This window comes from Balaenoptera physalus (assembly GCF_965194825.1).
Source record: "Balaenoptera physalus genome assembly, contig: HAP1_SCAFFOLD_1053, whole genome shotgun sequence".
In the NCBI taxonomy this organism is placed as follows: Eukaryota; Metazoa; Chordata; class Mammalia; order Artiodactyla; family Balaenopteridae; genus Balaenoptera; species Balaenoptera physalus.
Genome location: NW_028125739.1, coordinates 184900 through 211247, shown reverse-complemented (window position 1 = coordinate 211247; position 26348 = coordinate 184900). Strand labels below are relative to the sequence as shown.

The window sequence follows — 26348 nt, the reverse complement described above, 5'->3', positions numbered from 1 at the left end:
GCTGTTATGGGAAACAGCCACAAGGCGGCAGCATTATTACGTTCTCAACTCCTGTTACTAGTGCAAAAGAGTCTTCCTGGAGGTAGTGTTCCAAGGTTGTAAATTAGAGTGGAATGTGCTGGGACAAGCCCCCAGAAGTTTATGTCACCTTACTTATGTTTGTTTTTTAAATTTAATTTCTATTTCTTATCGGAGTAAATTTGATTAGAGTGTTGTGGTTTTCTGGCTGTACAGAATCTGCTCAATGATTCATACAGATGTCTGTTCATCTTCGGATCCTGTTACCTTGTATGTTATTACAGAATGTTGAGTAGACCTCCCTTGGTATTTGGTAGGTGTTTTGTCACTATATATTTTATATGTATTGGCGACTATATAATTCATATAGTTTATATGTTATATGTTTATATACATTTAATATACATTAGTATATGTATGTTAGCCCCATAGTCCTAATTTATCCATCCTCCCACCTTTCATTTTGGCTAACCATTAGTTTGTTTTGTAAATCTGTGATTGTCTTTTTCTGTAGACATATGTTCATTGGTAGCAATCTTAGGATAACATGTACGCATGATATCATAGGATATTTGTCATACCTTTTTGACTTACTTAACCTTATATGATTATTTCTAGGCTCATTTGTAGTCCTGAAAACGGCATTGTTCATTTTTTTCCCAAGGCTACTACTATTCCATTCTGTCCATATACCACTTCTTCTTTGTCCATTCTTCTGTTTATGGAACTTTTTTTTGCTTCCATGTGTTGGCTATTTCAGTATTGCTGCAGTGCACATTTGCCTGCCTCTGTCTTTCCGATTCTGGTGGTCTTAGGTTATAGGCCCAAAACGTGCCCTGCTGCATCATATGGTAGCTCAATTTTTACCTTTTAAAGCAGCTCCATTCAGTTTTCGTTAGTGCTGTTACCACTTTACATCCCACCAGCAGCTAGAAGGATGAGAGGTCTCTAAAACCCCTTCAGCATTTATAGTTTGTAGACTTTTTGCTGATGGTCATTTGACTGGTGTGAGCTGAAACCTTTTTCACGTTGCCTTTGCATGTGGCTAATAATTCCTTATACTGAGCTTTAGGCATCTCCTTTTTTTTCTTTTCCTTTTTTTTTTAAAGAGTGATTACAACCTCCCTCTTCCTATTGACTTCTTGAAAAATTTGTCAGGTGTTGAATTTTCTTGCCTATTCCCTATCCCAGGGCATTTTTTGAGGACAGGTGTCATTTACAGCCCTGCAGTCCTTGTGACTATTAAGCAACCATTAGCACTTGGTTTAAAGCTGCTGTTGTGGGATACAGCCACAAGGCAGCAGCATTATTACGTTCTCAGCTCTTGTTACTAGTGCAAAAGAATCTTCCTGGAGGTAGAGTTCCAAGGTTGTATATTAGAGTGGAATGTGCTGGGACAAGCCCCCAGAACTTTATGTCGCCTTACTTATGTTTGCTTTTTAAATTTAATTTCTATTTCTTATCGGAGTGTTGTGGTTTTCTGGCTGTACAGAATCTGCTCAATGATTCATACGTATGTCTGTTCATCTTCGGATTCTGTTACCTTGTATGTTATTACAGAATGTTGAGTAGACCTCCCTTGGTATTTGGTAGGTGTTTTGTCATTATATATTTTATATGTATTGGTGACTAAATAATTCATAGAGTTTATATGTTATATGTTTATATACATTTAACATACATTACTATATCTATGTTACCCCATAGTCCTTATTTATCCATCCTCCCACCTTTCATTTTGGCTAACCCTTAGTTTGTTTTATAAGTCTGTGAGTGTCTTTTTCTGTGGAAATATGTTCATTGGTAGCAATCTTAGGATAACATGTATACATGATATCATAGGATATTTGTCATTCCCTCTTGACTTACTTAAGCTAATATGATTATTTCTAGGCTCATGTGTAGTCCTGAAAACGGCATTGTTCATTTTTTTCCCGAGGCTACTCTTCCATTCGGTATGTGTACCACTTCTTCTTTGTCCATTTATCTGTTGATGGACATTTTGTTTGCTTCCATGTTTTGGCTATTGTAAGTACTGCTGCAATACACGGTTTTCCATCCCGTGCCTTTTTGATTCTGGCTTTCACAGGTGACAGGCCCAATAGTGGGCCTTCCAGATCATATGGTGACTCAGTTTTTACCTTTAAACGCACTGCCGTCCTGTTCTTATTATTTGGCCATTACCAGTTTACATCCCACTTAGACCGAGAGGTTACGCTTTTCTCCACAACTGCTTCAGCACCTATTGTTTGTTGACATTTTTTTTCACACACACACAGTGTATTTTATTTTTACAAGAGATAAATAGACTGACACTAAGCATTGTACATGGATGACCACAACAAAAGCAACAATGATTGCAGTTACCAAACCTGAAACACACTCATACTATGTCATAATATTGACATTCAGTCCAGTAATCCTCCACTGTAACAGCTCCTTTACTTTGCAGTGAAAATTGATTTGTATATTCTTTGCCTCTGAGTCCTTGTGGGATTTTTTTTTAATTCAGACAGAAAGTCACAAAAATTATACTCATCCTCATCAGTTCACTCAGTCCCATGTAATTAAATTTTTGTTTTCATCTTGATCTTTTGTTAGCACTTTTTTGAGTTCATCAGTTTTTCATTAGAGTTCTGAAAATGCTTATTCATTCAGTTCAGCAGTGCAGTCAGTTACCAGAAACTTGTACTTGTCAGAGTCTTTTCCATGAATTTCTTGAAGATGAAACCCTTTAATAGGAACATATTTGCCAAAGCATCAGAGTACACCCAGAACTGTCTGTAAATGAGAAAAGACTTAAAAATGACCACAGTTAAAGATTTGATGAAAGTTCATAATAATGCAGTTGACAAGAAAATTAGTTATTTCTGAGATATACATTTTAAAGTAATAACTAGGATTATTACTTATAACATTATACCAGAACATATAAGATTTTTAGAAATTTCATGTAATGTCTGAAACATTTATATTAACATATTTCCATACATATTTCCATACAAATACAAATATAAGATTTTTAGAAATTTCATGTAATGTCTGAAACATTTATATTAACCTATTTCCATACAAATAACCCAATGAAAGTTTAGTATTAGTTGTTTTGTTTGTTTGTTTTTTTATACTGCAGGTTCTTATTAGGCATCAATTTTATACACATCAGTGTATACATGTCAATCCCAATCGCCCAATTCAGCACACCACCATCCCCACCCCACCGCAGTTTTCCCCCCTTGGTGTCCATATGTCCATTCTCTACATCTGTGTCTCAACTTCTGCCCTGCAAACCGGCTCATCTGTACCATTTTTCTGGGTTCCACATACATGCATTAATATACGATATTTGTTTTTCTCTTTGTGACTTACTTCACTCTGTATGACAGTCTCTAGATCCATCCACTTCTCAACAAATGACTCAATTTCGTTCCTTTTTATGGCTGAGTAATATTCCATTGTATATATGTACCACAACTTCTTTATCCATTCGTCTGTTGATGGGCATTTAGGTTGCTTCCATGACCTGGCTATTGTAAATAGTGCTGCAATGAACATTCGGGTGCATGTGTCTTTTTGAATTACGGTTTTCTCTGGGTATATGCTCAGTAGTGGGATTGCTGGGTCATATGGTAATTCTATTTTTAGTTTTTTAAGGAACCTCCATATTGTTCTCCATAGTGGCTGTATCAATTTACATTCCCACCAACAGTGCAAGAGGGTTCCCTTTTCTCCACACCCTCTCCAGCATTTGTTGTTTGTAGATTTTCTGATGATGCCCATTCTAACAGGAGTGAGGTGATACCTCATCGTAGTTTTGATTTGCATTTCTCTAATAATTAGCGATGTTGAGCATCTTTTCATGTGCTTCGTGGCCGTCTGTATGTCTTCTTTGGAGAAATGTCTACTTAGGTCTTCTGCCCATTTTTGGATTGGGGTGTTTGTTTCTTTAATATTGAGCTGAATGAGCTGTTTATATATTTTGGAGATTAATCCTTTGTCCGTTGATTCGTTTGCAAATATTTTCTCCCATTCCGAGGGTTGTCTTTTCGTCTTGTTTATGGTTTCCTTTGCTGTGCAAAAGCTTTGAGGTTTCATTAGGTCCCATTTGTTTATTTTTGTTTTTATTTCCATTACTCTAGGAGGTGGATCAAAAAAGATCTTGCTGTGATTTATGTCAAAGAGTGTTCTTCCTATGTTTTCCTCTAAGGGTTTTATAGTGTCCAGTCTTATATTTAGGTCTCTAATCCATTTTGAGTTTATTTTTGTGTATGGTGTTAGGGAGTATTCTAATTTCATTCTTTTGCATGTAGCTGTCCAGTTTTCCCAGCACCACTTATTGAAGAGACTGTCTTTTCTCCATTGTATATCTTTGCCTCCTTTGTCATAGATTAGTTGACCATAGGTGCGTGGGTTAATCTGTGGGCTTGCTATCTTGTTCCATTGATCTATGTTTCTGTTTTTGTGCCAGTACCATATTGTCTTGATTACTGTAGCTTTGTAGTATAGTCTGAAGTCAGGGAGTCTGATTCCTCCAGCTCCATTTTTTTCCCTCAAGACTGCTTTGGCTATTCGGGGTCTTTTGTGACTCCATACAAATTTTAAGATGATTTGTTCTAGCTCCGTAAAAAATGCCATTGGTAATTTGATAGGGATTGCGTTGAATCTGTATATTGCTTTGGGTAGTATACTCATTATCACAATGTTGATTCTTCCAATCCAAGAACATGGTATATCTCTCCATCTGTTGGTATCATCTTTAATTTCTTTCATCAGTGTCTTATAGTTTTCTGCATACAGGTCTTTTGTCTCCCTAGGTAGGTTTACTCCTAGGTATTTTATTCTTTTTGTTGCAATGGTAAATGGGAGTGTTTCCATAATTTCTCTTTCAGATTTTTCATCATTAGTGTATAGGAATGCAAGAGATTTCTGTGCATTCATTTTGTATCCTGCAACTTTACCATATTCATTCATTAGCTCTAGCAGTTTTCTGGTGGCAGTTTTAGGATTCTCTATGTATAGTATCATGTCATCCGCAAACAGTGACAGTTTTACCTCCTCTTTTCCAATTTGTATTCCTTTTATTTCTTTTTCTTCTCTGATTGCCGTGCATAGGACTTCCAGAACTATGTTGAATAATAGCGGTGAGAGTGGACATCCTTGTCTCGTTCCTGATCTTAGAGGAAATGCTTTCAGTTTTTCACCTTTGAGAATGATGTTTGCTGTGGGTTTGTCATATATGGCCTTTATTATGTTGAGGTAGGTTCCCTCTATGCCCACTTTCTGGAGAGTTTTTATCATAAATGGGTGTTGAATTTTGTCAAAAGCTTTTTCTGCATCTATTGAGATGATCATATGGTTTTTATTCTTCAATTTGTTAAGATGGTGTATCACATTGATTGATTTGCGTATATTGACGAATCCTTGCATCCCTGGGATAAATCCCACTTGATCGTGGTGTATGATCCTTTTAATGTGTTGTTGGATTCTGTTTGCTAGTGTTTTGTTGAGGATTTTTGCATCTATATTCATCAGTGATATTGGTCTGTAATTTTCTTTTTTTGTAGTGTCTTTGTCTGGTTTTGGTATCAGGGTGATGGTGGCCTCATAGAATGAGTTTGGGAGTGTTCCTTCCTCTGCAATTTTTGGAAGAGTTTGAGAAGGATAGGTCTTAGCTCTTCTCTAAATGTTTGATAGAATTCACCTGTGAAGCCATCTGGTCCTGGACTTTGGTTTGTTGGAAGATTTTTAATCACAGTTTCAATTTCATTACTTGTGATTGGTCTGTTCATATTTTCTGTTTCTTCCTGGTTCAGTCTTGGAAGGTTATACCTTTCTAAAAATGTGTCCATTTCTTCCAGGTTGTCCATTTTATTGGCGTAAAGTTGCTCGTAGTAGTCTCTTAGGATGCTTTGTATTTCTGCGGTGTCTGTTGTAACTTCTCCTTTTTCATTTCTGATTTTATTGATTTGAGTCCTCTCCCTCTTTTTCTTGATGAGTCTGGGCTAATGGCTTATCAATTTTGTTTATCTTCTCAAAGAACCAACTTTTAGTTTTATTGATCTTTGCTATTGTTTTCTTTGTTTCTATTTCATTTATTTCTGCTCTGATCTTTATGATTTCTTTCCTTCTGCTAACTTTGGGTTTTGTTTGTTCTTCTTTCTCTAGTTTCTTTAGGTGTAAGGTTAGATTGTTTACTTGAGATTTTTCTTGTTTCCTGAGATAGGCTTGTATAGCTATCAACTTCCCTCTTAGAACTGCTTTTGCTGCATCCCATAGGTTTTGGGTCGTCGTGTTTTCATTGTCATTTGTCTCTAGGTATTTTTTGATTTCCTCTCTGATTTCTTCAGTGATCTCTTGGTTATTTAGTAACGTATTGTTTAGCCTCCACGTGTTTGTCTGTTTTACGTTTTTTTCCCTGTAATTCATTTCTAATCTCATAGCGTTGTGGTCCGAAAAGATGCTTGATATGATTTCAATTTTCTTAAATTTGCTGAGGCTTGATTTGTGACCCAAGATGTGATCTATCCTGGAGAATGTTCCGTGCGCACTTGAGAAGAACGTGTAATCTGCTGGTTTTGGATGGAATGTCCTATATATACCAGTTAAATCTAACTGGTCTGTTGTGTCATTTAAAGCTTCTGTTTCCTTATTCATTTTCATTTTGGATGATCTGTCCATTGGTGGAAGTGAGGTGTTAAAGTCCCCCACTATGATTGTGTTACTGTCGATCTCCTCTTTTATAGCTGTTAGCAGTTGCCTTATGTATTGAGGTGCTCCTATGTTGGGTGCATATATATTTATAATTGTTATATCTTCTTCTTGGATTGATCCCTTGATCATTATGTAGTGTCCTTCCTTGTCTCTTGTAACATTCTTTACTTTAAAGTCTATTTTATCTGATATGAGTATAGCTACTCCAGCTTTCTTTTGATTTCCATTTGCATGGAATATCCTTTTCCATCGCCTCACTTTCAGTCTGTATGTGTCCCTAGGTCTAAAGTGGGTCTCTTGTAGATAGCATATATATGGGTCTTGTTTTTGTATCCATTCAGCCAGTCTATGTCTTTTGGTTGGGGCATTTAATCCATTCACGTTTAAGGTAATTATCGATATGTATGTTCCTATGACCATTTTCTTAATTGTTTTGGGTTTGTTTTTGTAGGTCCTTTTCTTCTCTTGTGTTTCCCACTTAGAGAAGTTCCTTTAGCATTTGTTGTAGAGCTGGTTTGGTGGTGCTGAATTCTCGTAGCTTTTGCTTGTCTGTAAAGCTTTTGATTTCTCCATCAAATCTAGATGAGATCCTTGCCGGGTAGAGTAATCTTGGTTGTAGGTTCTTCCCTTTCATCACTTTAAGTATATCATGCCACTCCCTTCTGGCTTGTAGAGTTTCTGCTGAGAAATCAGCTGTTAACCTTATGGGAGTTCCCTTGTATGTTATTTGTCGTTTTTCCCTTGCTGCTTTCAATAATTTTTCTTTGTCTTTAATTTTTGCCACTTTGATTACTATGTGTCTCGGCGTGTTTCTCCTTGGGTTTATCCTGTATGGGACTCTCTGCGCTTCCTGGACTTGGGTGGCTATTTCCTTTCCCATGTTAGGGAAGTTTTCGACTATAATCTCTTCAAATATTTTCTCTGGTCCTTTCTCTCTCTCTTCTCCTTCTGGGACCCCTATAATGCGAATGTTGTTGCATTTAATGTTGTCCCAGAGGTCTCTTAGGCTGTCTTCATTTCTTTTCATTTTTTTTTTCTTTATTCTGTTCCGCAGCAGTGAATTCCACCATTCTGTCTTCCAGGTCACTTATCCGTTCTTCTGCCTCAGTTATTCTGCTATTGATTCCTTCTAGCGTAGTTTTCATTTCACTTATTGTATTGGTCATCTCTGTTTGTTTGTTCTTTAATTCTTCTAGGTCTTTGTTAATCATTTCTTGCATCTTCTCAATCTTTGCCTCCATTCTTATTCCGAGGTCCTGGATCATCTTCACTATCATTATTCTGAATTCTTTTTCTGGAAGGTTGCCTATCTCCACTTCATTTAGTTGTTTTTCTGGGGTTTTTTCTTGTTCCTTCATCTGGTACATAGCCCTCTGCCTTTTCATCTTGTCTATCTTTCTGTAACTGTGGTTTTTGGTCCACAGGCTGCAGGATTGTCGTTTTTCTTGTTTCTGCTGTCTGCCCTCTGGTGGTTGAGGCTATCTAAGAGGCTTGATGGGAGGCTCTGGTGGTGGGTAGAGCTGACTGTTGCTGTGGCGGTCAGAGCTCAGTAAAACTTTAATCCACTTGACTGTTGATGGGTGGGGCTGGGTTCCCTCCCTGTTGGTTGTTTTGCCTGAGGCAACCCAACACTGGAGCCTACCTGGGCTCTTTGGTGGGGTTAATGGCAGACTCTGGGAGGGCTCACGCCAAGGAGCACTTCCCAGAACCTCCGCTGCCAGTGTCCTTGTCCCCACGGTGAAACAGAGCCACGCCCCGCCTCTGCAGGAGACCCCCAAACACCAGCAGGTAGGTCTGGTTCAGTCTCCCCCAGGGTCACTGCTCCTTCCCCTGGGTCCCGATGCGCACACTACTTTGTGTGTGCCCTCCAAGAGTGGGGTCTCTGTTTCCCCCAGTCCTGTAGGAGTCCTGCAATCAATTCCCACTAGGCTTCAAAGTCTGATTCTCTAGGAATTCCTCCTCCCGTTGCAGGACCCCCAGGTTGGGAAGCCTGACGTGGGGCTCAGAACCTTCACTCCAGTGGGTGGACTTCTGTGGTATAAGTGTTCGCCAGTCTGTGAGTCACCCACCCAGCAGTTATGGGATTTGATTTTACTCTGATTGCGCCCTCCTACCGTCTCACTGTGGCTTCTCCTCTGTCCTTGGACGTGCGGTATCCTCCTTGGTGTAGTCCAGGGTCTTCCTGTCAGTGATTGTCCAGCAGCCAGTTGTGATTCTGGTGCTCTCGCAAGAGGGAGTGAGAGCACGTCCTTCTACTCCGCCATCTTGGTTAATGCTCTGTTTGTTGACATTTTGCTGATGGTCATTCTGACTGGTGTGAGGTGATAGCTTTGTGTAGATTGGATTTGCATGCGTCTCATAATTCCTGATGTTTTGCGTTTATCAATGTTCTTTTCATTTTTTTTTAAGATGGAGCTAAAGTTACAACTTCAAATTGCCTTCTTGAAAAATTTGCCACGTTTCGATTTTTTTGGCCATTCCCTACCCCAGGACATTTTTTGAGGGTATGAGTCATTTACAGCCCTGCAGTCCTTGTGAATATTAGTGACCATTAGCAGTAGATTTAAAGCTGCTGTTTGAGGAAACAGCCTTAGGGTGGCAGCATTTCCATGTTGCCAACTCTGCTTGCTAGGCAAACAGAACCTTGCTGCAAGTTGTGCTTTTAGGTTGCAGATTAGAGTGGAATGTGCCAGGACAAACCCCCGTAAGTTTTAGCCTCCGTAATTCTTGTTTGTGTCTTTAAGTTGTAGTTTTTATCAGAGCAAATTTGATTGAAAAATGTCTTTTTTTCTAGGTGTACAGAATCTTGTTCATTTACACATATACATATATATCTGTTGATCTTTGGGTCCTTTCCCATGTAGGTTGTTACAGAGTGTTGAGTAGACCACTTTTGGTATTCCATAGGTCTTTGGGGATTATATATTTTATATGTATTAATATATGTGTGTTAACCCCAATATCCTAATTTATCCATTCCTCACACCTTTTCTATGGCTTAACCATAAGTTTGTCTTCTCAATCTGAGATTGCCTTTCTCTAGGAAATATGTTCATTTTTATGAATTTTCAGATAACATAAGGGACATCATAGGGCATTTGTCTTTCGCATTCTGACTTACTTCACATTGTGTGATTATCTCTAGGCTCATCTGTGGTGCTGCATATGCCATTGTTTTATTTTTTTTGTGACTGATACTCCGATCTGTCCATATACCACTTCTTCTTTGTCCATTCATCTGATTATGGACCTTTTTTTTGCTTCCATGTCTTGGCAATTTCAATATTGCTGCAGTACCATTTGCCTGCCTCTGTCTTTCCGATTCTTGTGGTCTTAGGTTATAGGCCCAAAAGGTGCCCTGCAGCATCATATGGTAGCTTAATTTTTACCTTTTAAAGCAGCTCCGTTCAGTTTTCGTTAGTGCTGTTACCATTTTACATTCCACCAGCAGCTAGAAGGTACAGAGTTCTCTAAAAGCCCTTCAGCATTTATAGTTTGTAGACTTTTTGCTGATGGTCATTTGACTGGTGTAAGCTGAAACCTTTTTGGAAGTTGGATTTGCATGTGGCTAATAATTCCTTATACTGAGCTTTAGGCATGTCCTTTTTTGTCCTTTTCCTTTTTTATTTAAAGAGTGACTAAAACTTCCCTCTTCATATTGACTTCTTGAAACATTTGTCATGTGTTGAATTTTCTTGCCTATTCCCTACGCCAGGGCATTTTTTGGGGACAGGTGTCATTTATAGCCCTGCAGTCCTTGTGCCTATTAAGCAACCATTAGCACTTGGTTTAAAGCTGCTGTTATGGGAAACAGCCACAAGGCGGCAGCATTATTACGTTCTCAACTCCTGTTACTAGTGCAAAAGAGTCTTCCTGGAGGTAGTGTTCCAAGGTTGTAAATTAGAGTGGAATGTGCTGGGACAAGCCCCCAGAAGTTTATGTCACCTTACTTATGTTTGTTTTTTAAATTTAATTTCTATTTCTTATCGGAGTAAATTTGATTAGAGTGTTGTGGTTTTCTGGCTGTACAGAATCTGCTCAATGATTCATACAGATGTCTGTTCATCTTCGGATCCTGTTACCTTGTATGTTATTACAGAATGTTGAGTAGACCTCCCTTGGTATTTGGTAGGTGTTTTGTCATTATATATTTTATATGTATTGGTGACTATATAATTCATATAGTTTATATACATTTAACATGCATTAGTATATGTATATTAACCCCATTGTCCTAATTTACCCATCCTCCCAACTTTCATTTTGGCTTGCCCTTAGTTTATTTGATAAGTCTGTGAGTGTCTTTTTCTGTGGAAATATGTTCATTGGTAGCAATCTTAGGATAACATGTATAAATGATATCATAGGATATTTGTCATACCCTTTTGACTTACTTAACCTTATATGATTATTTTTAGGCTCAACTCTAGTCCTGAAAACGGCATTGTTCATTTTTTTCCAGAGGCTACTCTTCCATTTGGTACGTATACCATTTCGTCTTTGTCCATTCATCTGTTTATGGACCTTTTTTTTGCTTCCATGTCTTGGCTATTTCAATATTGTTGCAGTGCACATTTGCCTGCCTCTGTCTTTCCGAATCCGGTGGTCTTAGGTTATAGGCCCAAAAGGTGCGCTGCCGCATCATATGGTAGCTCAATGTTTACCTTTTCAAGCAGCTCGATTCAGTTTGCGTTACTGCTATTACCACTTTACATCCAAACAGCAGCTAGAAGGTACACAGTTCTCTAAAACCCCTTCAGCATTTATAGTTTGTAGACTTTTTGCTGATGGTCATGACTGGTGTGAGCTGAAACCTTTTTGGAGGTTGGATACGCATGTGGCTAATAATTCCTTATGCTGAGCTTTAGGCATGTCCTTTTTTTTCTTTTCCTTTTGTTTTAAAGAGTGAGTACAACTTCCCTCCTCTTATTGACTTCTTGAAAAGTTTCTCATGTGTTGAATTTTTTTGCCTATTCCCTACCCCAGGGCATTTTTTGAAGGCAGGTGTCATTTAGAGCCCTTCAGTCCTTGTGACTATTAAGCAACCTTTGGCACTGGGTTTAAAGCTGCTGTTGTGGGAAACAGCCACAAGGCGGCAGCATTATTACGTTCTCAACTCTTCTTACTAGGGCAACAGAGTCTTCCTGGAGGTAGTTTTCCAAGGTTGTAAATTAGAGTGGAATGTGCTGGGACAAGCCCCCAGAAGTTTATGTCTCCTAACTTATGTTTGCTTTTTACATTTAATTTCTATTTCTTATCGGAGTAAATTTGATTAGAGTGTTGTGGTTTTCTGGCTGTACAGAATCTGCTCAATGATTCATACATATGTCTGTTCATCTTCGAACCTGTTAGCATGTATGTGATTACAGAATGTATATTTTAAAGGTATTGGTGATTATATAATTTATATAGTTCATATGTTATATGTTTATATACATTTAACATACATTAGTATATGTATGTTAACCCAATAGTCCTAATTTACCCATCCTCCCACCTTTCATTTTGGCTAGCCATTAGCTTATTTGATAAGTCTGTGAGTGTCTTTTTCTGTGGAAATATGTTCATTGGTAGCAATCTTAGGATAACATGTATAAATGATGTCATAGGTTATTTGTCATACCCTTTTGACTTACTTAACCTTATATGATTATTTATAGGCTCAACTGTAGTCCTGAAAACGGCATTGTTCATTTTTTTCCCGAGGCTACTATTCCATTTGTTACGTATCCCACTTCGTCTTTGTCCATTCATCTGTTTATGGACCTTTTTTTTTGCTTCCATGTCTTGGCTATTTCAATATTGTTGCAATGCACATTTGCCTGCCTCTCTCTTTCCGAATCTGGTGGTCTTAGGTTATAGGCCCAAAAGGTGCCCTGCCGCACCATATGGTAACTCAATTTTTACCTTTTCAAGCAGCTCGATTCAGTTTGCGTTACTGCTGTTACCACTTTACATCCCACCAGCAGCTAGAAGGTACACACTTCTCTAAAACCCCTTCAGCATTTATTGTTTGTAGACTTTTTGCTGATGGTCATGACTGGTGTGAGCTGAAACCTTTTTGGAGGTTGGATACGCATGTGGCTAATAATTCCTTATGCTGAGCTTTAGGCATGTCCTATTTTTTCTTTTCCTTTTTTTTAAAAAGAGTGAGTACAACTTCCCTCCTCTTATTGACTTCTTGAAAAGTTTCTCATGTGTTGAATTTTCTTGCCTATTCCCTACCCCAGGGCATTTTTTGAGTGCCTGTGTCATTTACAACCGTGCAGTCCTTGTGACTATATAAGCAACCATTGGCACTGGGTTTAAAGGTGCTGTTTTTGGAGACAGCCACAAGGCGGCAGCATTATTACGTTCTCAAGTCTTGTTACTAGGACAACAGAGTCTTCCTGGAGGTAGTGTTCCGAGCTTTTAAATTAGAGTGCAATGTGCTGGGACAAGCCCCCAGAAGTTTATGTCTCCTTACTTATGTTTGTTTTTTAAATTTAATTTGTATTTTTTATCGGAGTAAATTTGATTAGAGTGTTTTGATTGTCTGGCTGTACAGAATCTGTTCAATGATTCATACATATGTCTGTTCATCTTCGGATCCTGTTACCATGTATGTGATTACAGAATGTATATTTTGAAGGTATTGGTGATTATATAATTCATATCATTTATATGTCATATGTTTATATACATTTAACTTATATTAGTATATGTATGTTAACCCCATAGTCCTAATTTACCCATCCCCCCACCTTTCATTTTGGCTAACCATTAGTTTATTTGATAAGTCTGTGAGTGTTTTTTTTCTGTGGATATATGTTCATTGGTAGCAATCTTAGGAAAACTTGTATAAATAATATCATAGGATATTTTTCATACCCTTTTGTCTTACTTAACCTTATATGATTATTTCTAGTCTCAACTCTAGTCCTGTAAACGGCATTGTTCATTTTTTTCCAGAGGCTACTATTCCATTTGGTACGTATACCATTTCGTCTTTGTCCATTCATCTGTTTATGGACCTTTTTTTTGCTTCCATGTCTTGGCTATTTCAATATTTTTGCAGTGCACATTAGCCTGCCTCTGTCTTTCCGAATCCGGTGGTCTTAGGTTATAGGCCCAAAAGTTGCCCTGCCGCATCATATGGTAGCTCAATGTTTACGTTTTCAAGCAGCTCGATTCAGTTTGCGTTACTGCTGTTACCACTTTATATCCCCCTTTTTGAATTTGAATTTGCATGTGGCTAATAATTCCTTATACTGAGCTTTATGCATGTACTATTTTTTCTTTTCCTTTTTTTTTTAAAGAGTGAGTACAACTTCCCTCCTCTTATTGACTTCTTGAAAAGTTTCTCATGTGTTGAATTTTCTTGCCTATTCCCTAGCCCAGGGCATTTTTTGAGGGCAGGTGTCATTTAGAGCCCTGCAGTCCTTTTGACTATTAAGCAACCATTGGCACTGGGTTTAAAGCTGCTGTTGTGGGAAACAGCCACAAGGCGGCAACATTATTACGTTCTCAACTCTTGTTACTAGGGCAACAGAGTCTTCCTGGAGGTAGTTTTCCAAGGTTGTAAATTAGAGTGGAATGTGCTGGGACAAGCCCCCAGAAGTTTATGTCTCCTAAATTATGTTTGCTTTTTAACTTTAATTTCTATTTCTTATCGGAGTAAATCTGATTAGAGTGTTTTGATTGTTTGACTGTACAGAATCTGCTCAATGATTCATACATATATCTGTTCATCTTCGGAACCTGTTAGCATGTATGTGATTACGGAATGTATATTTTAAAGGTATTGGTGATTATATAATTCATATAGTTTATATGTTATATGTTTATATACATTTAACATGCATTAGTATATGTATGTTAACCCCATTGTCCTAATTTACCCATCCTCCCAACTTTCATTTTGGCTTACCCTTAATTTATTTGATAAGTCTGTGAGTGTCTTTTTCTGTGGAAATATGTTCATTGGTAGCTATCTTAGGATAACATGTATAAATGATATCATAGGATATTTGTCATACCCTTTTGACTTACTTAACCTTATATGATTATTTTTAGGCTCAACTCTAGTCCTGAAAACGGCATTGTTCATTTTTTTCCCGAGGCTACTCTTCCATTTGGTACGTATACCATTTCGTCTTTGTCCATTCATCTGTTTATGGACCTTTTTTTGCTTCCATGTCTTGGCTATTTCAATATTGTTGCAGTGCACATTTGCCTGCCTCTGTCTTTCCGAATCCGGTGGTCTTAGGTTATAGGCCCAAAAGGTGCCCTGCCGCATCATATGGTAGCTCAATGTTTACCTTTTCAAGCAGCTCGATTCAGTTTGCGTTACTGCTGTTACCACTTTACATCCAAACAGCAGCTAGAAGGTACACAGTTCTCTAAAACCCCTTCAGCATTTATAGTTTGTAGACTTTTTGCTGATGGTCATGACTGGTGTGAGCTGAAACCTTTTTGAATTTGAATTTGTATGTGGCTAATAATTCCTTATACTAAGCTTTAGGCATGTCCTTTTTTTTCTTTTCCTTTTTTTTTTTAAAGAGTGAGTACAACTCCCCTCCTCTTATTGACTTCTTGAAAAATTTCTCATGTGTTGGATTTTCTTGCCTATTCCCTACCCCAGGGCAATTTTTGAGGGCCTGTGTCATTTACAGCCCTGCAGTCCTTGTGACTATATAAGCAACCATTGTCACTGGGTTTAAAGCTGCTGTTTTGGGAGACAGCCACAAGGCGGCAGCATTATTACGTTCTCAAGTCTTGTTACTAGGACAACAGAGTCTTCCTGGAGGTAGTGTTCCGAGCTTTTAAATTAGAGTGCAATGTGCTGGGACAAGCCCCCAGAAGTTTATGTCTCCTTACTTATGTTTGTTTTTTAAATTTAATTTGTATTTTTTATCGGAGTAAATTTGATTAGAGTGTTTTGATTGTCTGGCTGTACAGAATCTGTTCAATGATTCATACATATGTCTGTTTATCTTCAGATCCTGTTAACATGTATGTGATTACAGAATGTATATTTTGAAGGTATTGGTGATTATATAATTCATATCATTTATATGTTATATGTTTATATACATTTAACTTATATTAGTATATGTATGTTAACCCCATAGTCCTAATTTACCCATCCCCCCACCTTTCATTTTGGCTTACCCTTAGTTTATTTGATAAGTCTGTGTCTTTTTCTGTGGAAATATGTCCATTGGTAGCAATCTTAGGATAACATGTATAAATGATATCATAGGATATTTGTCATACCCTTTTGACTTACTTAACCTTATATGATTATTTCTAGGCTCAACTCTAGTCCTGAAAACGGCATTGTTCATTTTTTTCCCGAGGCTACTCTTCCATTTGGTACGTATACCATTTCGTCTTTGTCCATTCATCTGTTTATGGACCTTTTTTTTGCTTCCATGTCTTGGCTATTTCAATATTGTTGCAGTGCACATTTGCCTGCCTCTGTCTTTCCGAATCCGGTGGTCTTAGGTTATAGGCCCAAAAGGTGCCCTGCCGCATCATATGGTAGCTCAATGTTTACCTTTTCAAGCAGCTCGATTCAGTTTGCGTTACTGCTGTTACCACTTTACATCCAAACAGCAGCTAGAAGGTACACAGTTCTCTAAAACCCCTTCAGCATTTATAGTTTGTAGACTTTTTGATGATGGTCATGACTGGTGTTACCTGAAACCTTTTTGAATTTGAATTTGCATGTGGCTAATAATTCCTTATACTGAGCTTTAGGCATGTCCTTTTTTTTCTTTTCCTTTTGTTTTAAAGAGTGAGTACAACTTCCCTCCTCTTGTTGACTTCTTGAAAAGTTTCTCATGTGTTGAATTTTTTTGCCTATTCCCTACCCCAGGGCATTTTTTGAAGGCAGGTGTCATTTAGAGCCCTTCAGTCCTTGTGACTATTAAGCAACCTTTGGCACTGGGTTTAAAGCTGCTGTTGTGGGAAACAGCCACAAGGCGGCAGCATTATTACGTTCTCAACTCTTCTTACTAGGGCAACAGAGTCTTCCTGGAGGTAGTTTTCCAAGGTTGTAAATTAGAGTGGAATGTGCTGGGACAAGCCCCCAGAAGTTTATGTCTCCTAACTTATGTTTGCTTTTTAAATTTAATTTCTATTTCTTATCGGAGTAAATTTGATTAGAGTGTTGTGGTTTTCTGGCTGTACAGAATCTGCTCAATGATTCATACATATGTCTGTTCATCTTCGAACCTGTTAGCATGTATGTGATTACAGAATGTATATTTTAAAGGTATTGGTGATTATATAATTTATATAGTTCATATGTTATATGTTTATATACATTTAACATACATTAGTATATGTATGTTAACCCCATAGTCCTAATTTACCCATCCTCCCACCTTTCATTTTGGCTAGCCATTAGCTTATTTGATAAGTCTGTGAGTGTCTTTTTCTGTGGAAATATGTTCATTGGTAGCAATCTTAGGATAACATGTATAAATGATGTCATAGGTTATTTGTCATACCCTTTTGACTTACTTAACCTTATATGATTTTTTCTAGGCTCAACTGTAGTCCTGAAAACAGCATTGTTCATTTTTCTCCCGAGGCTACTATTCCATTCTGTCCGTATACCACTTCTTCTTTGTCCATTCATCTGTTTATGGCCCTTTTTTTTGCTTCCATATCTTGGCTATTTCAGTATTGTTGCAGTGCATATTTGCCTGCCTCTGTCTTTCCAATTTTGGTGGTCTTAGGTTATAGGCCCAAAAGGTGCTCTGCCGCATCATTTGGTAGCTCAATTTTTACCTTTTCAAGCAGTTCGATTCAGTTTGCGTTAGTGCTGTTACGACTTTATATCCCACCAGCAGCTAGAAAGTACACACTTCTCTAAAACCCCTTCAGCATTTATAGTTTGTAGACTTTTTGCTGATGGTCATGACTGGTGTGAGCTGAAACCTTTTTGGAGGTTGGATACGCATGTGGCTAATAATTCCTTATGCTGAGCTTTAGGCATGTCCTTTTTCTCTTTTCCTTTTTTTTTAAAGAGTGAGTACAACTTCCGTACTCTTATTGACTTTTGAAAATTTCTCATGTGTTGAATTTTCTTGCCAATTCCCTACCCTAGGGCATTTTTTGAGGGCCTGTGTCTTTTACAGCCCTGCAGTCCTTGTGACTATATAAGCAACCATTGGCACTGGGTTTAAAGCTACTGTTGTGGGAAGCAGCCACAAGGCGGCAGCATTATTACGTTCACAAGTCTTGTTACTAGGACAACACAGTCTTCCTGGAGGTAGTGTTCCGAGCTTGTAAATTAGAGTGCAATGTGCTGGGACAAGCCCCCAGAAGTTTATGTCTCCTAACTTATGTTTGTTTTTTAAATTTAATTTCTATTTCTTATCGGAGTAAATTTGATTAGAGTGTTTTGATTGTCTGGCTGTACAGAATCTGCTCAATGATTCATACATATGTCTGTTCATCTTCGGATCCTGTTACCATGTATGTGATTACAGAATGTATATTTTGAAGGTATTGGTGAATATATAATTCATATCATTTATATGTTATATGTTTATATACATTTAACATACATTAGTATATGTATGTTAACCCCATAATCCTAATTTACCCATCCTCCCACCTTTCATTTTGGCTAACCATTAGTTTATATGATAAGTCTGTGAGTGTCTTTTTCTGTGGAAATATGTTCATTGGTAGCAATCTTAGGATAACATGTATAAATGATATCATAGGATATTTGTCATACCCTTTTGACTTACTTAACCTTATATGATTATTTCTAGGCTCAACTCTAGTCCTGAAAACGGCATTGTTCATTTTTTTCCCGAGGCTACTCTTCCATTTGGTACGTATACCATTTCGTCTTTGTCCATTCATCTGTTTATGGACCTTTTTTTGCTTCCATGTCTTGGCTATTTCAGTATTGTTGCAGTGCACATTTGCCTGCCTCTGTCTTTCCGATTCTGGTGGTCTTAGGTTATAGGCCCAAAAGGTGCCCTGCCGCATCGTATGGTAACTCAATTTTTACCTTTTCAAGCAGCTCCATTCAGTTTGCATTAGTGGTATTACTTCTTTACATCCCACCAGCAGCTAGAAGGTACACATTCCTCTAAAACCCCTTCAGCATTTATAGTTTGTAGACTTTTTGATGATGGTCATGACTGGTGTTACCTGAAACCTTTTTGAATTTGAATTTGCATGTGGCTAATAATTCCTTATACTGAGCTTTAGGCATGTCCTTTTTTTTCTTTTCCTTTTGTTTTAAAGAGTGAGTACAACTTCCCTCCTCTTATTGACTTCTTGAAAAGTTTCTCATGTGTTGAATTTTTTTGCCTATTCCCTACCCCAGGGCATTTTTTGAAGGCAGGTGTCATTTAGAGCCCTTCAGTCCTTGTGACTATTAAGCAACCTTTGGCACTGGGTTTAAAGCTGCTGTTGTGGGAAACAGCCACAAGGCGGCAGCATTATTACGTTCTCAACTCTTCTTACTAGGGCAACAGAGTCTTCCTGGAGGTAGTTTTCCAAGGTTGTAAATTAGAGTGGAATGTGCTGGGACAAGCCCCCAGAAGTTTATATCTCCTAAGTTATGTTTGCTTTTTAAATTTAATTTCTATTTCTTATCGGAGTAAATTTGATTAGAGTGTTGTGGTTTTCTGGCTGTACAGAATCTGCTCAATGATTCATACATATGTCTGTTCATCTTCGAACCTGTTAGCATGTATGTGATTACAGAATGTATATTTTAAAGGTATTGGTGATTATATAATTTATATAGTTCATATGTTATATGTTTATATACATTTAACATACATTAGTATATGTATGTTAACCCAATAGTCCTAATTTACCCATCCTCCCACCTTTCATTTTGGCTAGCCATTAGCTTATTTGATAAGTCTGTGAGTGTCTTTTTCTGTGGAAATATGTTCATTGGTAGCAATCTTAGGATAACATGTATAAATGATGTCATAGGTTATTTGTCATACCCTTTTGACTTACTTAACCTTATATGATTATTTCTAGGCTCAACTGTAGTCCTGAAAACGGCATTGTTCATTTTTTTCCCGAGGCTACTATTCCATTTGGTACGTATCCCACTTCGTCTTTGTCCATTCTTCTGTTTATGGACCTTTTTTTTTGCTTCCATGTCTTGGCTATTTCAATATTGTTGCAATGCACATTTGCCTGCCTCTCTCTTTCCGAATCTGGTGGTCTTAGGTTATAGGCCCAAAAGGTGCCCTGCCGCACCATATGGTAACTCAATTTTTACCTTTTCAAGCAGCTCGATTCAGTTTGCGTTACTGCTGTTACCACTTTACATCCCACCAGCAGCTAGAAGGTACACACTTCTCTAAAACCCCTTCAGCGTTTATTGTTTGTAGACTTTTTGCTGATGGTCATGACTGGAGTGAGCTGAAACCTTTTTGAATTTGAATTTGCATGTGGCTAATAATTCCTTATACTGAGCTTTAGGCATGTCCTTTTTTTCTTTTCCTTTTTTTTTTAAAGAGTGAGTACAACTTCCCTCCTCTTATTGACTTCTTGGAAATTTCTCATGTGTTGAATGTTCTTGCCAATTCCCTACCCCAGGGCATATTTTGAGGGCTTGTGTCATTTACAGCCCTGCAGTCCTTGTGACTATATAAGCAATCATTGGCACTGGGTTTAAAGTGCTGTTGTGGGAAGCAGCCACAAGGCGGCAGCATTATTGCGTTCTCAAGTCTTGTTACTAGGAGAACAGAGTCTTCCTGGAGGTAGTGTTCTGAGCTTGTAAATTAGAGTGCAATGTGCTGGGACAAGCCCCCAAAAGTTTATGTCTCCTAACTTATGTTTGTTTTTTTAAATTTAATTTCTATTTCTTATCGGAGTAAATTTGATTAGAGTGTTTTGATTCTCTGGCTGTACAGAATCTGCTCAATGATTCATACATATGTCTGCTCATCTTCGGATCCTGTTACCATGTATGTGATCACAGAATATATATTTTGAAGGTATTGGTGATTATATAATTCATATCGTTTATATGTTATATGTTTATATACATTTAACTTACATTAGTATATGTATGTTAACCCCATAGTCCTAACTTACCCATCCCCCCACCTTTCATTTTGGCTAACCATTAGTTTATTTGATAAGTCTGTGAGTGTTTTTTTTCTGTGGAAATATGTTCATTGGTAGCAATCTTAGGAAAACTTGTATAAATAATATCATAGGATATTTTTCATACCCTTTTGTCTTACTTAAACCTTATATGATTATTTCTAGTCTCAACTCTAGTCCTGAAATCGGCATTGTTCATTTTTTTCCAGAGGCTACTATTCCATTTGGTACGTATACCATTTCGTCTTTGTCCATTCATCTGTTTATGGACCTTTTTTTTGCTTCCATGTCTTGGCTATTTCAATATTTTTGCAATGCACATTTGCCTGCCTCTGTCTTTCCGAATCCGGTGGTCTTAGGTTATAGGCCCAAAAGTTGCCCTGCCGCATCATATGGTAGCTCAATGTTTACGTTTTCAAGCAGCTCGATTCAGTTTGCGTTACTGCTGTTACCACTTTATATCCCCCTTTTTGAATTTGAATTTGCATGTGGCTAATAATTCCTTATACTGAGCTTTATGCATGTACTATTTTTTCTTTTCCTTTTTTTTTTAAAGAGTGAGTACAACTTCCCTCCTCTTATTGACTTCTTGAAAAGTTTCTCATGTGTTGAATTTTCTTGCCTATTCCCTAGCCCAGGGCATTTTTTGAGGGCAGGTGTCATTTAGAGCCCTGCAGTCCTTTTGACTATTAAGCAACCATTGGCACTGGGTTTAAAGCTGCTGTTGTGGGAAACAGCCACAAGGCGGCAGCATTATTACGTTCTCAACTCTTGTTACTAGGGCAACAGAGTCTTCCTGGAGGCAGTTTTCCAAGGTTGTAAATTAGAGTGGAATGTGCTGGGACAAGCCCCCAGAAGTTTATGTCTCCTAAATTATGTTTGCTTTTTAAATTTAATTTCTATTTCTTATCGGAGTAAATTTGATTAGAGTGTTTTGATTGTTTGACTGTACAGAATCTGCTCAATGATTCATACATATATCTGTTCATCTTCGGAACCTGTTAGCATGTATGTGATTACAGAATGTATATTTTAAAGGTATTGGTGATTATATAATTCATATAGTTTATATGTTATATGTTTATATACATTTAACATGCATTAGTATATGTATGTTAACCCCATTGTCCTAATTTACCCATCCTCCCAACTTTCATTTTGGCTTACCCTTAGTTTATTTGATAAGTCTGTGAGTGTCTTTTTCTGTGGAAATATGTTCATTGGTAGCTATCTTAGGATAACATGTATAAATGATGTCATAGGATATTTGTCATACCCTTTTGACTTACTTAACCTTATATGATTATTTTTAGGCTCAACTCTAGTCCTGAAAACGGCATTGTTCATTTTTTTCCCGAGGCTACTCTTCCATTTGGTACGTATACCATTTCGTCTTTGTCCATTCATCTGTTTATGGACCTTTTTTTTGCTTCCATGTCTTGGCTATTTCAATATTGTTGCAGTGCACATTTGCCTGCCTCTGTCTTTCCGAATCCGGTGGTCTTAGGTTATAGGCCCAAAAGGTGCCCTGCCGCATCATATGGTAGCTCAATGTTTACCTTTTCAAGCAGCTCGATTCAGTTTGCGTTACTGCTGTTACCACTTTACATCCAAACAGCAGCTAGAAGGTACACAGTTCTCTAAAACCCCTTCAGCATTTATAGTTTGTAGACTTTTTGCTGATGGTCATGACTGGTGTGAGCTGAAACCTTTTTGGAGGTTGGATACGCATGTGGCTAATAATTCCTTATGCTGAGCTTTAGGCATGTCCTTTTTTTCTTTTCCTTTTTTTTTAAAGAGTGAGTACAACTTCCGTACTCTTATTGACTTTTGAAAATTTCTCATGTGTTGAATTTTCTTGCCAATTCCCTACCCTAGGGCATTTTTTGAGGGCCTGTGTCTTTTACAGCCCTGCAGTCCTTGTGACTATATAAGCAACCATTGGCACTGGGTTTAAAGCTACTGTTGTGGGAAGCAGCCACAAGGCGGCAGCATTATTACGTTCTCAAGTCTTGTTACTAGGACAACACAGTCTTCCTGGAGGTAGTGTTCCGAGCTTGTAAATTAGAGTGCAATGTGCTGGGACAAGCCCCCAAAATTTTATGTCTCCTAACTTATGTTTGTTTTTTAAATTTAATTTCTATTTCTTATCGGAGTAAATTTGATTAGAGTGTTTTGATTGTCTGGCTGTACAGAATCTGCTCAATGATTCATACATATGTCTGTTCATCTTCGGATCCTGTTACCATGTATGTGATTACAGAATGTATATTTTGAAGGTATTGGTGAATATATAATTCATATCATTTATATGTTATATGTTTATATACATTTAACATACATTAGTATATGTATGTTAACCCCATAATCCTAATTTACCCATCCTCCCACCTTTCATTTTGGCTAACCATTAGTTTATATGATAAGTCTGTGAGTGTCTTTTTCTGTGGAAATATGTTCATTGGTAGCAATCTTAGGATAACATGTATAAATGATATCATAGGATATTTGTCATACCCTTTTGACTTACTTAACCTTATATGATTATTTCTAGGCTCAACTCTAGTCCTGAAAACAGCATTGTTCATTTTTTTCCAGAGGCTACTATTCCATTTGGTACGTATACCATTTCGTCTTTGTCCATTCATCTGTTTATGGACCTTTTTTTGCTTCCATGTCTTGGCTATTTCAGTATTGTTGCAGTGCACATTTGCCTGCCTCTGTCTTTCCGATTCTGGTGGTCTTAGGTTATAGGCCCAAAAGGTGCCCTGCCGCATCGTATGGTAACTCAATTTTTACCTTTTCAAGCAGCTCCATTCAGTTTGCATTAGTGGTATTACTTCTTTACATCCCACCAGCAGCTAGAAGGTACACATTCCTCTAAAACCCCTTCAGCATTTATAGTTTGTAGACTTTTTGATGATGGTCATGACTGGTGTTACCTGAAACCTTTTTGAATTTGAATTTGCATGTGGCTAATAATTCCTTATACTGAGCTTTAGGCATGTCCTTTTTTTTCTTTTCCTTTTGTTTTAAAGAGTGAGTACAACTTCCCTCCTCTTATTGACTTCTTGAAAAGTTTCTCATGTGTTGAATTTTTTTGCCTATTCCCTACCCCAGGGCATTTTTTGAAGGCAGGTGTCATTTAGAGCCCTTCAGTCCTTGTGACTATTAAGCAACCTTTGGCACTGGGTTTAAAGCTGCTGTTGTGGGAAACAGCCACAAGGCGGCAGCATTATTACGTTCTCAACTCTTCTTACTAGGGCAACAGAGTCTTCCTGGAGGTAGTTTTCCAAGGTTGTAAATTAGAGTGGAATGTGCTGGGACAAGCCCCCAGAAGTTTATGTCTCCTAACTTATGTTTGCTTTTTAAATTTAATTTCTATTTCTTATCGGAGTAAATTTGATTAGAGTGTTTTGATTGGCTGTACAGAATCTGCTCAATGATTCATACATATATCTGTTCATCTTCGGAACCTGTTATCATGTATGTGATTACAGAATGTATATTTTAAAGGTTTGGTGATTATATAATTTATATAGTTCATATGTTATATGTTTATATACATTTAACATACATTAGTATATGTATGTTAACCCCATAGTCCTAATTTACCCATCCTCCCACCTTTCATTTTGGCTAACCATTAGTTTATTTGATAAGTCTGTGAGTGTCTTTTTTTTTGGAAATATGTTCATTGGTAGCAATCTTAGGATAACATGTATAAATGATATCATAGGATATTTGTCATACCCTTTTGACTAACTTACCCTTATATGATTATTTCTAGGCTCAACTGTAGTCATGAAAACGGCATTGTTCATTTTTTTCCCGAGGCTACTATTCCATTTGGTACGTATACCACTTCGTCTTTGTCCATTCATTTGTTTATGGACCTTTTTTTTGCTTCTATGTCTTGGCTATTTCAATATTGTTGCAGTGCATATTTGCCTGCATCTGTCTTTCCGATTTTGGTGGTCTTATATTATAGGCCCAAAAGGTGCCCTGCCGCATCATACGGTAACTCAATTTTTACCTTTTCAAGTAGCTGCATTCAGTTTTCGTTAGTGCTCTTACCAGTTTACATCCCACCGGAACCTAGAAGGTACACAGTTCTCTAAAACCCGTTCAGCATTTATAGTTTGTAGATTTTTTGCTGATGGTCATGACTGGTGTGAGCTGAAACCTTATTGAATTTGAATTTGCATGTGCCTAATAATTTCCTTTACTGAGCTTTAGGCATGCCCTTTTTTTTCTTTTCCTTTCTTTTTTAGAGAGTGAGTACAACCTCCCTCCTCTTATTGACTTCTTGAAAAATTTCTCATGTGTTGAATTTTCTTGCCTATTCCCTACCCCAAGGCATTTTTTGAGGGCCTGTATCATTTACAGCCCTGCAGTCCTTGTGACAATATAAGCAACCATTGGCACTGGGTTTAAAGCTGCTGTTGTGGGAAATAGCCACAAGGCAGCAGCATTATTAGGTTCTCAACTCTTGTTAATAGGGCAGCAGAGTCTTCCTGGAGGTAGTGTTCCGAGGTTGTAAATTAGAGTGGAATGTGCTGGGACAAGCCCCCAGAAGTTTATGTCTCCTTACTTATGTTTGTTTTTTAAATTTAACTTCTACTTTTTATCGGAGTAAATTTGATTAGAGTGTTTTGATTGTCTGGCTGTACAGAATCTGCTCAATGATTCATACATATGTCTGTTCATCTGCGGATCCTGTTACCATGTATGTGATTACAGAATGTATATTTTGAAGGGATTGGTGATTATCTAATTCATATCATTTATATGTTATATGTTTATATACATTTAACTTACATTAGTATATGTATGTTAACCCCATAGTCCTAATTTACCCATCCTCCCACCTTTCATTTTGGCTAACCGTTAGTATTTTTGATAAGTCTGTGACTGTCTTTTTCTGTGGAAATATGTTCATTGGTAGTAATCTTAGGAAAACATGTATAAATGATTTCATAGGATATTTGTCACACCCTTTTGACTTACTTAACCTTATATGACTATTTCTAGTCTCAACTGTAGTTCTGAAAACGGCATTGTTCATTTTTTTCCCGAGGCTACTCTTCCATTCTGTCCATATACCACTTCTTCTTTGTCCATTCACCTGTTTATGGACCATTTTTTGCTTCCATGTCTTGGGTATTTCAGTATTGTTGCAGTGCACATTTGCCTGCCTCTGTATTTCCGATTTTGGTGGTCTTAGGTTATAGGCCCAAAAGGTGCCCTGCCGCATCATATGGTAACTCAATTTTTACCTTTTCAAGCAGCTCCATTCAGTATGCGTTAGTGCTGTTACCACTTTACATCCCACCAGCAGCTAGAATGTACACAATTCTCTAAAACCCCTTCAGCATTTATAGTTTGTAGACTTTTTGCTGATGGTCATGACTGGTGTCACCTGAAACCTTTTTGAATTTGAATTTGCATGTGGCTAATAATTCCTTATACTGAGCTTTAGGCATGTCCTTTTTTTTTCTTTTCCTTTTTTTTAAAGAGTG

The 26348-nt window shown here is 37.6% G+C and overlaps 1 long non-coding RNA gene across 1 annotated transcript; it reads right to left on the bottom strand.

The window, feature by feature from the left end:
* Window positions 1-685: 685 nt before the first annotated feature.
* On the bottom strand, window positions 686-11289 carry LOC309653723. The gene is made up of 2 exons (XR_014259417.1): window positions 11254-11289; window positions 686-745 (listed from the first exon to the last, which is right to left on the bottom strand). It is a non-coding gene; the product is annotated as an uncharacterized lncRNA (long non-coding RNA).
* Window positions 11290-26348: the final 15059 nt, after the last annotated feature.